At 43.8% G+C, this 9,902-nt stretch overlaps 1 pseudogene; it reads left to right on the top strand.

The window, feature by feature from the left end:
* Positions 1-1,526: 1,526 nt before the first annotated feature.
* On the top strand, positions 1,527-1,635 carry LOC143112936 (U2 spliceosomal RNA; annotated as a pseudogene).
* Positions 1,636-9,902: the final 8,267 nt, after the last annotated feature.

Genomic DNA, 9,902 nt, shown 5'->3' with positions numbered 1-9,902 from the left:
ATTTCTATTTGGAGTTATTCATTTTCAGATTATTCATCTACACATAACTAAAGTAAACCAAAGGCTCCTACTCTTTCTTGAACCATAATGAGACACACCATACGTTTGATGTATTAGTCAGGTAAGGGCATATGATAGGATAAATAAATGGTTACATTTGTAATGTTACATGTAAATGTAAACATTTCCAAGAGCTGCATCTAGAAGCCATTCAGTTGTGTGAGTGAGGAAATTTCTCTGAGAGCTGCCTGTAGAAGCCATTCAGCTGTGTGAATGAGGAAATGTCTCTGAGAGCTGCCTGTAGAAGCCATTCAGCTGCCGGTGGTTCAGTTCAGACTGTGCCCTTTATAGATGCTGGTCTCGGGGACGGCAGGTGCTGTGGGATGGGAAGGCTCTTTTTGTTGCACATGCAGCTCAGCCTTGGCCAGCGCAGGTTTATTATCGGAGGAGCGCTGTAGCCCATGTCTGCTAATGCTGCGCAGGTTTATTATCGGAGGAGCGCTGTAGCCAAAGTCTGCTAATGCTGCGCACAATGCAGCTCATTATTTTATTTAATCAGGTGATTATATTTTTAATGGACAGCGCTGTTAAACTGCTCCAGCACTAGTCAATTAAGATGACGAATCTGCCAGCTCTCTCCATCCCTCTATCTGTCTTTCTCTCCATCTCTCTTGTTCCATCCCTCATTCTCTCTCTCCATTACTCTATCTCTCTTTCTCTCTCTCTCCCTCCATCTCTCTCTCTCACTCTGTCTAGGACATATGGGATGAACATGCTGGAAAGCCCTCGAGAGGAGAGAGAGAATGCAGACAGTGCCAGGCTCAGCTTGGTCATTCTCACACAAGTGTGTGAGAGTGAAATGTGTGTGTGTGTGTGTGTGTGTGTGTGTGTGTGTGTGTGTGTGTGTGTGTGTGAATAAAATGTGTCTGTGAGATGAAGTGTATGAAGTCTAAACATATTTCCACCCTCGTCTGTCCTGTAACATCTCTCCCCAAAACAGTCAATTACTCAGCCATGCCAGAGAGCAGGAGGTATGAGGAGAAACAAGGAAGAGGTCAGTGTGTGTGTGTGCATATGTGTGTGTGTGTGTGTGTGTGTGTGCATATGTGTGTGTGTGCGTGTGTGTAGGTTCCTCATGTCAAAGAAATGTCATCCATCTCCTCATAAATCAGTGCACACACACTCTCACACACACACACACACATCATAGTCTACTCTCCATATTCTCCAACACACACACACACACACACACACATCATAGTCTACTCTCCATATTCTCCGACACACACACACACACACACACACACACATCATAGTCTACTCTCCATATTCTTCGACACACACACACACACACACATCATAGTCTACTCTCCATATTCTCCGACATACACACACACACACACACACACACACACATCATAGTCTACTCTCCATATTCTTCGACACACACACACACACACACACACATCATAGTCTACTCTCCATATTGTCCGACTCGCTCCTGCCACGATGAGTCCCTCACATGTATGGCTTCTTGGCCTTTTGGCTAAGATCAAGTGTACTATCTGTTCTTATCAGTTTAATATCTGATACGTCCTCTACCCGAGGACCATATATTAATCTACCTGAATTTCCCCTTGGGGATCAATAAAGTATCTATCTATCTATCTATCTATCTATCTATCTATCTATCCATCTTCTAAACCCAGAACTTTACGCTTTACGCCGTCAGCAGTTGACCTCTCGTTGAGCCGACAGAAGGAGTGGTGTGATTGGTTGGTCACTGGCTTGAGCCATCATGAGCTGGAGCCAGTGGATAGCGCTCTCAGTCTGGAGCCAGTGGATAGCCCTCTCAGTCTGGAGCCAGTGGATAGCCCTCTCAGGCTGGGGCCAGTGGATAGCCCTCTCAGTCTGGAGCCAGTGGATAGCCAGGGTGTCTTATGTCAGGAGTCTTATAAGTATTAAAAAGTATTAAATTTAATTTTCCTAAATTAAGGCCTTAAAAAGTATTGAATTTCACCTCAAAGTCTGGAATTTTTTCACGGAGGTCTTAATTTTTCAAATGATCAGTAGATTTAGTCTAATATCCTCACGTAGCGTAAATCAGACAAGGATTAAAGTTCTCCGTCGTACGACGGATTTCCGTCAATTTGATTTTAGAAATGTCATATTTGAGATCGATGCAGATCCGGTGAGAAAAAAAAAATAGGAGGGGGGTCTATCACCTTTTCTTTTCCTTTTTTTAAGGCAATTACAAATATTAGCTCCGATGAATGAATGTGTGTGATGGTAAATATTTAAAGACCTAATAGTGTTCTTGAGAACTTTCTGTGTCTCAATCAGAGACCGCTCAAGAAGATACGTCAGCCATGAGTTTCGCTTTGTTTATGTTGCTTGTCTCATTGGCCTGGGGCGGTTGCTTAAAAAAAAAAGAACACGTCTGGAGGACGGTCAAAGTTGGATTATAGTGACACCATCGAGACAGCTGATGAGGTTGCCCAATCCGTTTAACTTTTTTGGATATGATATTGTGAGCTCTATGTGCGAATTTGGAGGCTGTGTTCTTTCCGTGCATCAATGTAGACAATTTCTTACTATCGCGAACTCTTGTCAGGGGAGGTCATTCATTTTGGGTGTCACCTTTGACTTGAACAGATAGCCTGTTGCCACCCGATGTAGCCTACTATTATTGTTACAGTTTTTGATCAATGCAACTAACAGTATGTGTAAAGCGACGCAATAAACCGTAGCCTATGCCTATCCCGTCTGTTTTCACAATTTGCGACGGAAGGTTTTGACTGAGCATGTTAACATAAAATAAAAATATAGCGAACTGTTGAGTAAGGGGGTCAGTCGTGTTTGTGACGCACAGACAGCCTTGTAGCCTATTTTGCTTAGGCCTCATTTTAACGACAGTAGGTTGTGAGCGTATGTTGACAAAAAATAACCATGCAATTAAAATAGTCAACTTAAAACTTTGCTATTATTAATGTATAGCACAAAACCATAACCAGTAGGCCTACCAGAACCTCGCATATTAGCGTCATGATTTGTGTGCGTCTATTTGGCAAGGCCACTAGCTGTCATGGATGCGTTGCTAAAGTCAAGTCAAGTCAAGTTTATTTATATAGCGCATTTCATACACAGAGGTCATTCAATGTGCTTTACATAAACATCAATGTGCTTTACATAAACAACAATAAAGGAAGGCACAGGTGTCAAAAGTTAAAAAATAAATGAAGATGGGCGGCTGTTGGAAACGGGGGAGAACTAACAAGCCATGGTGTAAAAAAATTGCCAGGGGTTTGCTTTTGCGCGGTTTGCTGCAAGAAAATTGTTCATGGATGCAATAGGAAAATGTTTTAGCACGCCAACAATCAAAAGACCACCATAAGGTTAATGTTCTTGCACTTCAGGACATCTTCCCTACCTGGTGCAACTAGCCACCACGACAGAGATAGGCTACGTTTATCTATGGCTGACCGTGTTTGCGCTCAGAAAGTAGGCTACGCATGTTCTTTCATAGCGCAACACGATTGTCGTTATCAGATGACCTCCTGCATGAGCGCACACAGTATTGCTGCTCATTGGAAAACTTGTCTGTAAAACTCAAAATAACCATGTTTTCATTAAATGCAGATGAGGCAACAAATGGAAATATGAACAATATCTAGACTGTTCTGATTCATTACTTTGATGAGGAAATGTGAAGTCTTGCAAACTTGATTTTATAGATTTTACTTAGTGTTGAATTGCAGATTAACAAAAAAAAAGTCTCCCCTTTAAACACTTTTGGCCTGAAGTAATTAAATAAGTGTAAGTTAAAGCCTTGCTACAATATTGCTGCAGTAGAAAAGAACAGCAATGGCTAATCAGCAATGGTCAGGGATGGTATTGAAATATTGTTTTGTTCAACAGGAAAACTCAATCTCAATCAAGAACACTCTCAATTCGCCTTATTCACATGGCGGCCATTGGTGGCTAAAACGAGGCTACAGGGTACACAAACCATAGGATTGTTATGTTCTATGCATTCACCTGTAGGTGGCATTAATTACATAGTAACTTAGTACCCTGTAGCCTCGTTTTGGTGTTTATTTGGTGCTTTACTTTGCTGTTTGCATCTTTTTGTACATTAAAACACAATAGGTCGCGACCGCTAAAGGGGTGCTATCAACTAGGTTCTATTCCGTGTAAATTTGTCCATGAAGCGGGACATTCAGTCACGTTACTACCGCGACAAAGCTTTGCGTTGCCACTGCACTGCTGTCATGTTCATGTTGGCATGTTCAAACACTTGTAAATAGTAATTATGACAGCCGCGCAGCGAAGCGGCGGTCATATAGGTTTAGTCAGATTTTTTTTTTTTTTTTTTTTTTTTTTCGCATGCCCAAATTTCTGTCAATGATTCCCGGGACACTGAAAGACCGGGGTACACGAAACTTGGTGGGCATGTAACCCCACATGGATAGCATGGAACCATCGTTTTTCGTTTTCCGCTGGACTGGACCCCCCCAAAAGGAGGGTAGGGCAGACACAGTTTTCTGTGAATATCTCGAAAACCGTAGGGTTCAGGAGGACCATTTTTTTTTTGTATGTTGATCTCAAGGGGCCATGTCAACCCATTCCATAACCACTAATTTCATGTATAGCGCCACCTAGTTAAACACAAAAAAGTAAAAATGAGGTGTTGTAATTGAAGGTATCTGTGACCTAACAAAGTCAAAACTGTACAAAATTGGAAGTGTAGGATCATTATGACACCCTCTGTATGCACGCCAAGTTTCGTGGAATTCCGTTCATAGGGGGCCACACAATAAATTAATTTATGTTACTATACACCAACTGGCCTGTAGGTGGCCGGAGACAGTTTTCTGTGAATATCTCGATAACCGTAGGGCCTAGGAGGTCCACCTTTTTTATGTATGTTGGTCTTAAGGGGGCATGTCAACCCATCCCATTACCACTTATTTTATGTATAGCGCCACCTAGTTAAAAATGAAAAAGCAAAAAATTAGGTGTTTTCATCACAATATCTCTGGCTGACAAGGTCAAAACTGCACGAAATTAAAAGTGTAGGATCATTATGACACCCTCCGAATGCATGCCAAGTTTTGTGTACTTTCGTTCATGGGGGGCCTTACAATAAAATAATTTATGTGTACATTTAGTGACGTACACCAACAAGGATTCCCGGGACACTGAAAGACCGGGGTACACAAAACTTGGTGGGCATGTACCCCCACATGGATAGCATGGAACCGTCATTTTTCGTTTTGATCTGTAGCCCCCCCGCTGGACTGGACCCCCCGAAAGGAGGGTAGGGCAGACACAGTTCTCTGTGAATATCTTGAGAACTGTAGGGCCTAGGATGACCATTTTTTTCTGTATGTTTGCCTCCAGGGGTCATGTTAACCCATTTCATGTGCACACATGTGCACAGATACACACACACACACACATACATTCACAGTAATCATACGTATGACACATACTCACACAGTAGACATATGTACGCTTGCATGCACAGGCACATACGCAGGCACAAACACAAGCACGCATGCACACACACACACACACACACACACACACATAACATAAACATAACACAAACAATCAAGAATTTCTCAGAATTATAAACAGGCAAGATGGAGGTGGGGTTGTATAAAATGAATTTTACATGTGAAATCTATGAACTAATCATGTTTTGGTACTTGTTGTCTAGCAGATACCAGTGAGAATTGAGTGTGGATAATGCAATTTAGTGAGACAGTTAGAATCATATAGGCCTTTCAGCGTGATTTCTTTTTGTGGAAAAAATGTGCTGGACTGGGCGGCGGTCATATTTTGTACCGCTCTGCGGTACATCTAGTTATTTGAGGTTTAATCTTACCTTTAATATTATTTATTCTATCCGAATGGGTGCGATGTAGGTATTAAATTTCATCTGAAGTGGTATTAAAAAGGTCTTAAAAAGTCTTAAATTTAGGTCTGACAATTCTGGGGGTACCCTGATAGCCCTCTCAGGCTGGGGCCAGTGGATAGCCCTATTAGGCTGGAGCCAGTGGATAGCCCTCTCAGGAGCTGCTTGTGTTTGTGTGTTAAGTAAATAAGCTCCGACTGATCGACTAATTACAGAGCGTCTGCAGAGGTTTTACAAACGCCTCGTTTAATAACGGGCTCCATGGAGATTAATTCCTCTGCCGCTGGCATGCCTGGTCTGCATGAGCTCACAGCTGAGGTGACATAGGCACAGTCCATGATTCTGATTAAAGGCTGTTTATTACTGGCTTACACACATACATTATTACAAAGACCAGTCTCCCCAGAGCAACTCAACGTTAAGGGCCGTGCTCAAGGGCACCGCGGTGGCATCCCGGAATTGAACCCACAACTTTTCTGGCTAGTGTATGCTAGTGTATCCTATTTTGGCTAGTGTATGTTAGTGTGGCTACTGTATGCTAGTGTATACTAGTGTGGGTAGTGTATGTTGTATGCTAGTGTGGCTACTGTATGCTAGTGTGGCTAGTGTATATTGTATGCTAGTGTGGCTAGTATGTGCTAGTGTATGCTAGTGTGGCTACTGTATGCTAGAATGGCTACTGTATGCTAGTGTATCCTATTTTGGCTATTGTATGTTAGTGTGGCTACTGTATGCTAGTGTGGCTATTGTATGCTAGTGTGGTTAGTGTATGCTAGTGTATACTGTACTAGTGTGGGTAGTGTATGTTGTATGCTAGTGTGGCTAGTGTATATTGTATGCTAGTGTGGCTAGTATGTGCTAGTGTATGCTAGTGTAGCTACTGTATGCTAGTATGGCTACTGTATGCTAGTGTATGCCAGTATGGCTACTGTATGCTAGTGTATGCTAGTGTGGCTAGTGTATGTTGTATGCTAGTGTGGCTAGTGTATGCTAGTGTGGCTACTGTATGCTAGTGTGGCTAGTTTATGCTAGTGTGGCTAGTTTATGCTAGCCCAGCTCCTTAGCCACTACGTTTTATCTTAACATCCAGTCAAATCACACTATTCTCCTGTTATAAAGTTGATTTAGGCTTTTTCAAGCATTTCACTGAGAGAACAGTAGGGAGTCAATGTGTCTGTGGTTGGAAATGACCCTCAGGTCTCAGACTCAAACCTTGGTCCTTATAAGAATTGAAGCTGTGTACAGTGTGGCGGGTCAGAACCTTGGTCCTTATAAGAATTGAAGCTGCGTAAATATAAAAATTGTAAAAATGTAAATCAGGTTTCAGGTATACTTGCCTCTACAAGGAATTTGGTCTCTGCATGTATCCATTAATTAGTGAACACACAGAACACACAGTGAGGTGAAGCACACACTAACCTGGAGCAGTGAGCTGCCTTGCTACAGCGGCACTCGGGGAGCAGTGAGGGGTTAGGTGCCTTGCTTAAGGGCACTTCAGCCGTGCGTACTGATCGGGGATCGAACCAGCAACCTTTCGGTTCCAAGCCCGGAGCCCTAACCAGTAGGCCACGACTGCCCCAGTGTCCAGTGTGGGAGATCATGCCCTTGGTCCTTATAAGCATTGAAGCAGAGTGTACAGAGTGTGGGGGGGGGGGGGGGGGGGGGCAGGCCATGCCGCTGTACTATGCCCCAAGCCCTTTCGTTGTGACCTTGAAGCAACTTGTTGATTGGCAAAAATAATGATTGGCTCAGTCGAAGCCGCTTGTTCTGTTTTCCATTTGAATTTCACAGAAAAATGCATTGGCCTTTAGGTGTGGACCTGCCTTTCAAGGCACTGGACCTAGAGCTGCACACATACACCTTAGTGGCACATTACACCACCCGATCTCCCCTGCTGTATAACTTCAGCACCATGGACAGAGACACACAATAGCCCAACACAATTCCACTGCTTCAGCATTTAGCTGATGCAATTTATACTGTAAAAGATGCCTTTACTCAGTTGACCTCATGCCACAGGTACGTGTTATGGTATGTCAGTGTTTGGGCTCCCTGGGGGGTTGGACCAGCACCTGGGCGTTGTCATCGTCTCGTCTGAGAGCCGAGCTGGAGGAGCTCTGTTTAGCTTTTCCCAACTGTATTGCATTAGCTGCTCTGTACATATATTATAGTGTGTAATAGGTACAGTGAGCGTTGTCAGGCTGCATTGGCCTCGGTTCTGCGTGATGCTTGGGAGCCAAATGTGACCTGACTAGACTTGGGCTGAGTGCTGTAGAGTGTCAGTACCCTGGACAGCAACCAGCTGCTGTGTATGGCCTCAATGCTGCAGTCAGCAGAAAGCAGGCTAATTAAACAGCATCAGGTACACACGCGCAGACACACACACACACACACACACGCATGAGAGAGAGAGAGAGAGAGAGAGACACACACACACACACACACACAAACACAGGCTTATTAAACAGCATCAGGAGCTGAGGGAGGAGACACATCTGGCCTTACTCAGCCTCACAGGGCTGCAGAGACAAAAGAGCTGGATTACAGTATACTGCAACCTCATCACCTACACACACTCACACACACACACACACACACACAAGGTCTCACACACACAAACACACTCACACATACACACACACACACACACACACACAGTCCCTCTGCTCTCTGGATCTCAGTCTGAATGTGTTAGCTAAGGGATAATGTATCGTCCTCTGGCCATTCTTGACACACCGCTAAGACGAACAGATCACCCCCTAACGCAGAGTGAATACAATTGTTCAAGAATAAGTAAGTATAAGTATACTCTTTTGATCCCGTGAGGGAAATTTGGTCTCTGCATTTATCCCAATCCATGAATTAGTGAAACACACACAGCACACAGTGTACACACAGTGAGGTGAAGCACACACTAATCCTGGCGCAGTGAGCTGCCTGCATCAACAGCGGCACTCGGGGAGCAGTGAGGGGTTAGGTGCCTTGCTCAAGGACACTTCAGCCGTGCCTACTGGTCAGGGTTCGAACCAGCAACCCTCCGGTTACAGGTCCGAAGTGCTAACCAGTAGGCCACGGCTGCCCGACCAATGACCAGCAAACTACCCATCACCACACTTATTACATATGCACAGTATGTGTGCATGTATTGGTGATTTTTGGTAATTAATTCTATATAGTGTGTGCTCTCTTAAATATGCAGTGCATACATACAATATGTGTTGAATCTGTCTGAAGAGAGAGACTCCAGCAATGGATTTGCATTGATATTGGAGGATGAATGGCTGGCAAGCTTCCAATGTTGTTTGGACTGCTGTTTCTCCTGACAGCGGGTTAGAATATGCATTTGTTTTGGTAACGTAACCACTTCATGCCAAAATGATAAAAGTCCCTTCTTTAAAACATCTTTTTAATGATTTTGAGAAAAGAAAATGCTCTTCATGCAAACAGTAAAATTTCAGTTATGATGTAAAAGATGCACAAAATGTGTTGCCAATGGCAATAGTCATTATTTTTATATTCAGCAGTCATTATCAATAAAATTGGACATTTGAACATTTACATGGCACAGTCAATGAAATGGAATTTCTGCAGCATTCTGAAGAACCGTAAGGCTGATAAACACACATATTGGCCTGCACCGGCCCAGAGAGGATGTTGACCAGATGCCACCTGTTGCTACGATACCCAGGGGTGAATGAGTCAGAGGGACGCAGGACTGGACCGGGTGCCTGCTGTCGGAGGGGCAGAGGACTTGGCATTCCCCAGGAGTCACTCCATATCTCCGCCCGGAAAATGCCACTCTAATCGTGCTGACATGTTAAACATCCTATAAAATGTTGACCTTTCACTGCAGTGATTGCTTGATATTTGCAGCGACGCGTAAACTGCTGTCACAGCTCCACGGGCCGTAAGGCAAAATCAATGTTGTGTGAGCGGCCAGATGACGGGGCTAAAGAGGTGAGAGGGGCACCTGGCTAAC

The sequence above is a fragment of the Alosa pseudoharengus genome, unplaced genomic scaffold (assembly GCF_046254945.1).
Source record: "Alosa pseudoharengus isolate Yale_2024_CS ecotype anadromous, Long Island Sound unplaced genomic scaffold, YU_APseudo_1.1 YU_APseudo_1.1_scf_8, whole genome shotgun sequence".
NCBI lineage: Eukaryota > Metazoa > Chordata > Actinopteri > Clupeiformes > Clupeidae > Alosa > Alosa pseudoharengus.
Note: the sequence above shows the minus strand (reverse complement) of the source record. Positions and strands in the feature narration are given on the sequence as shown.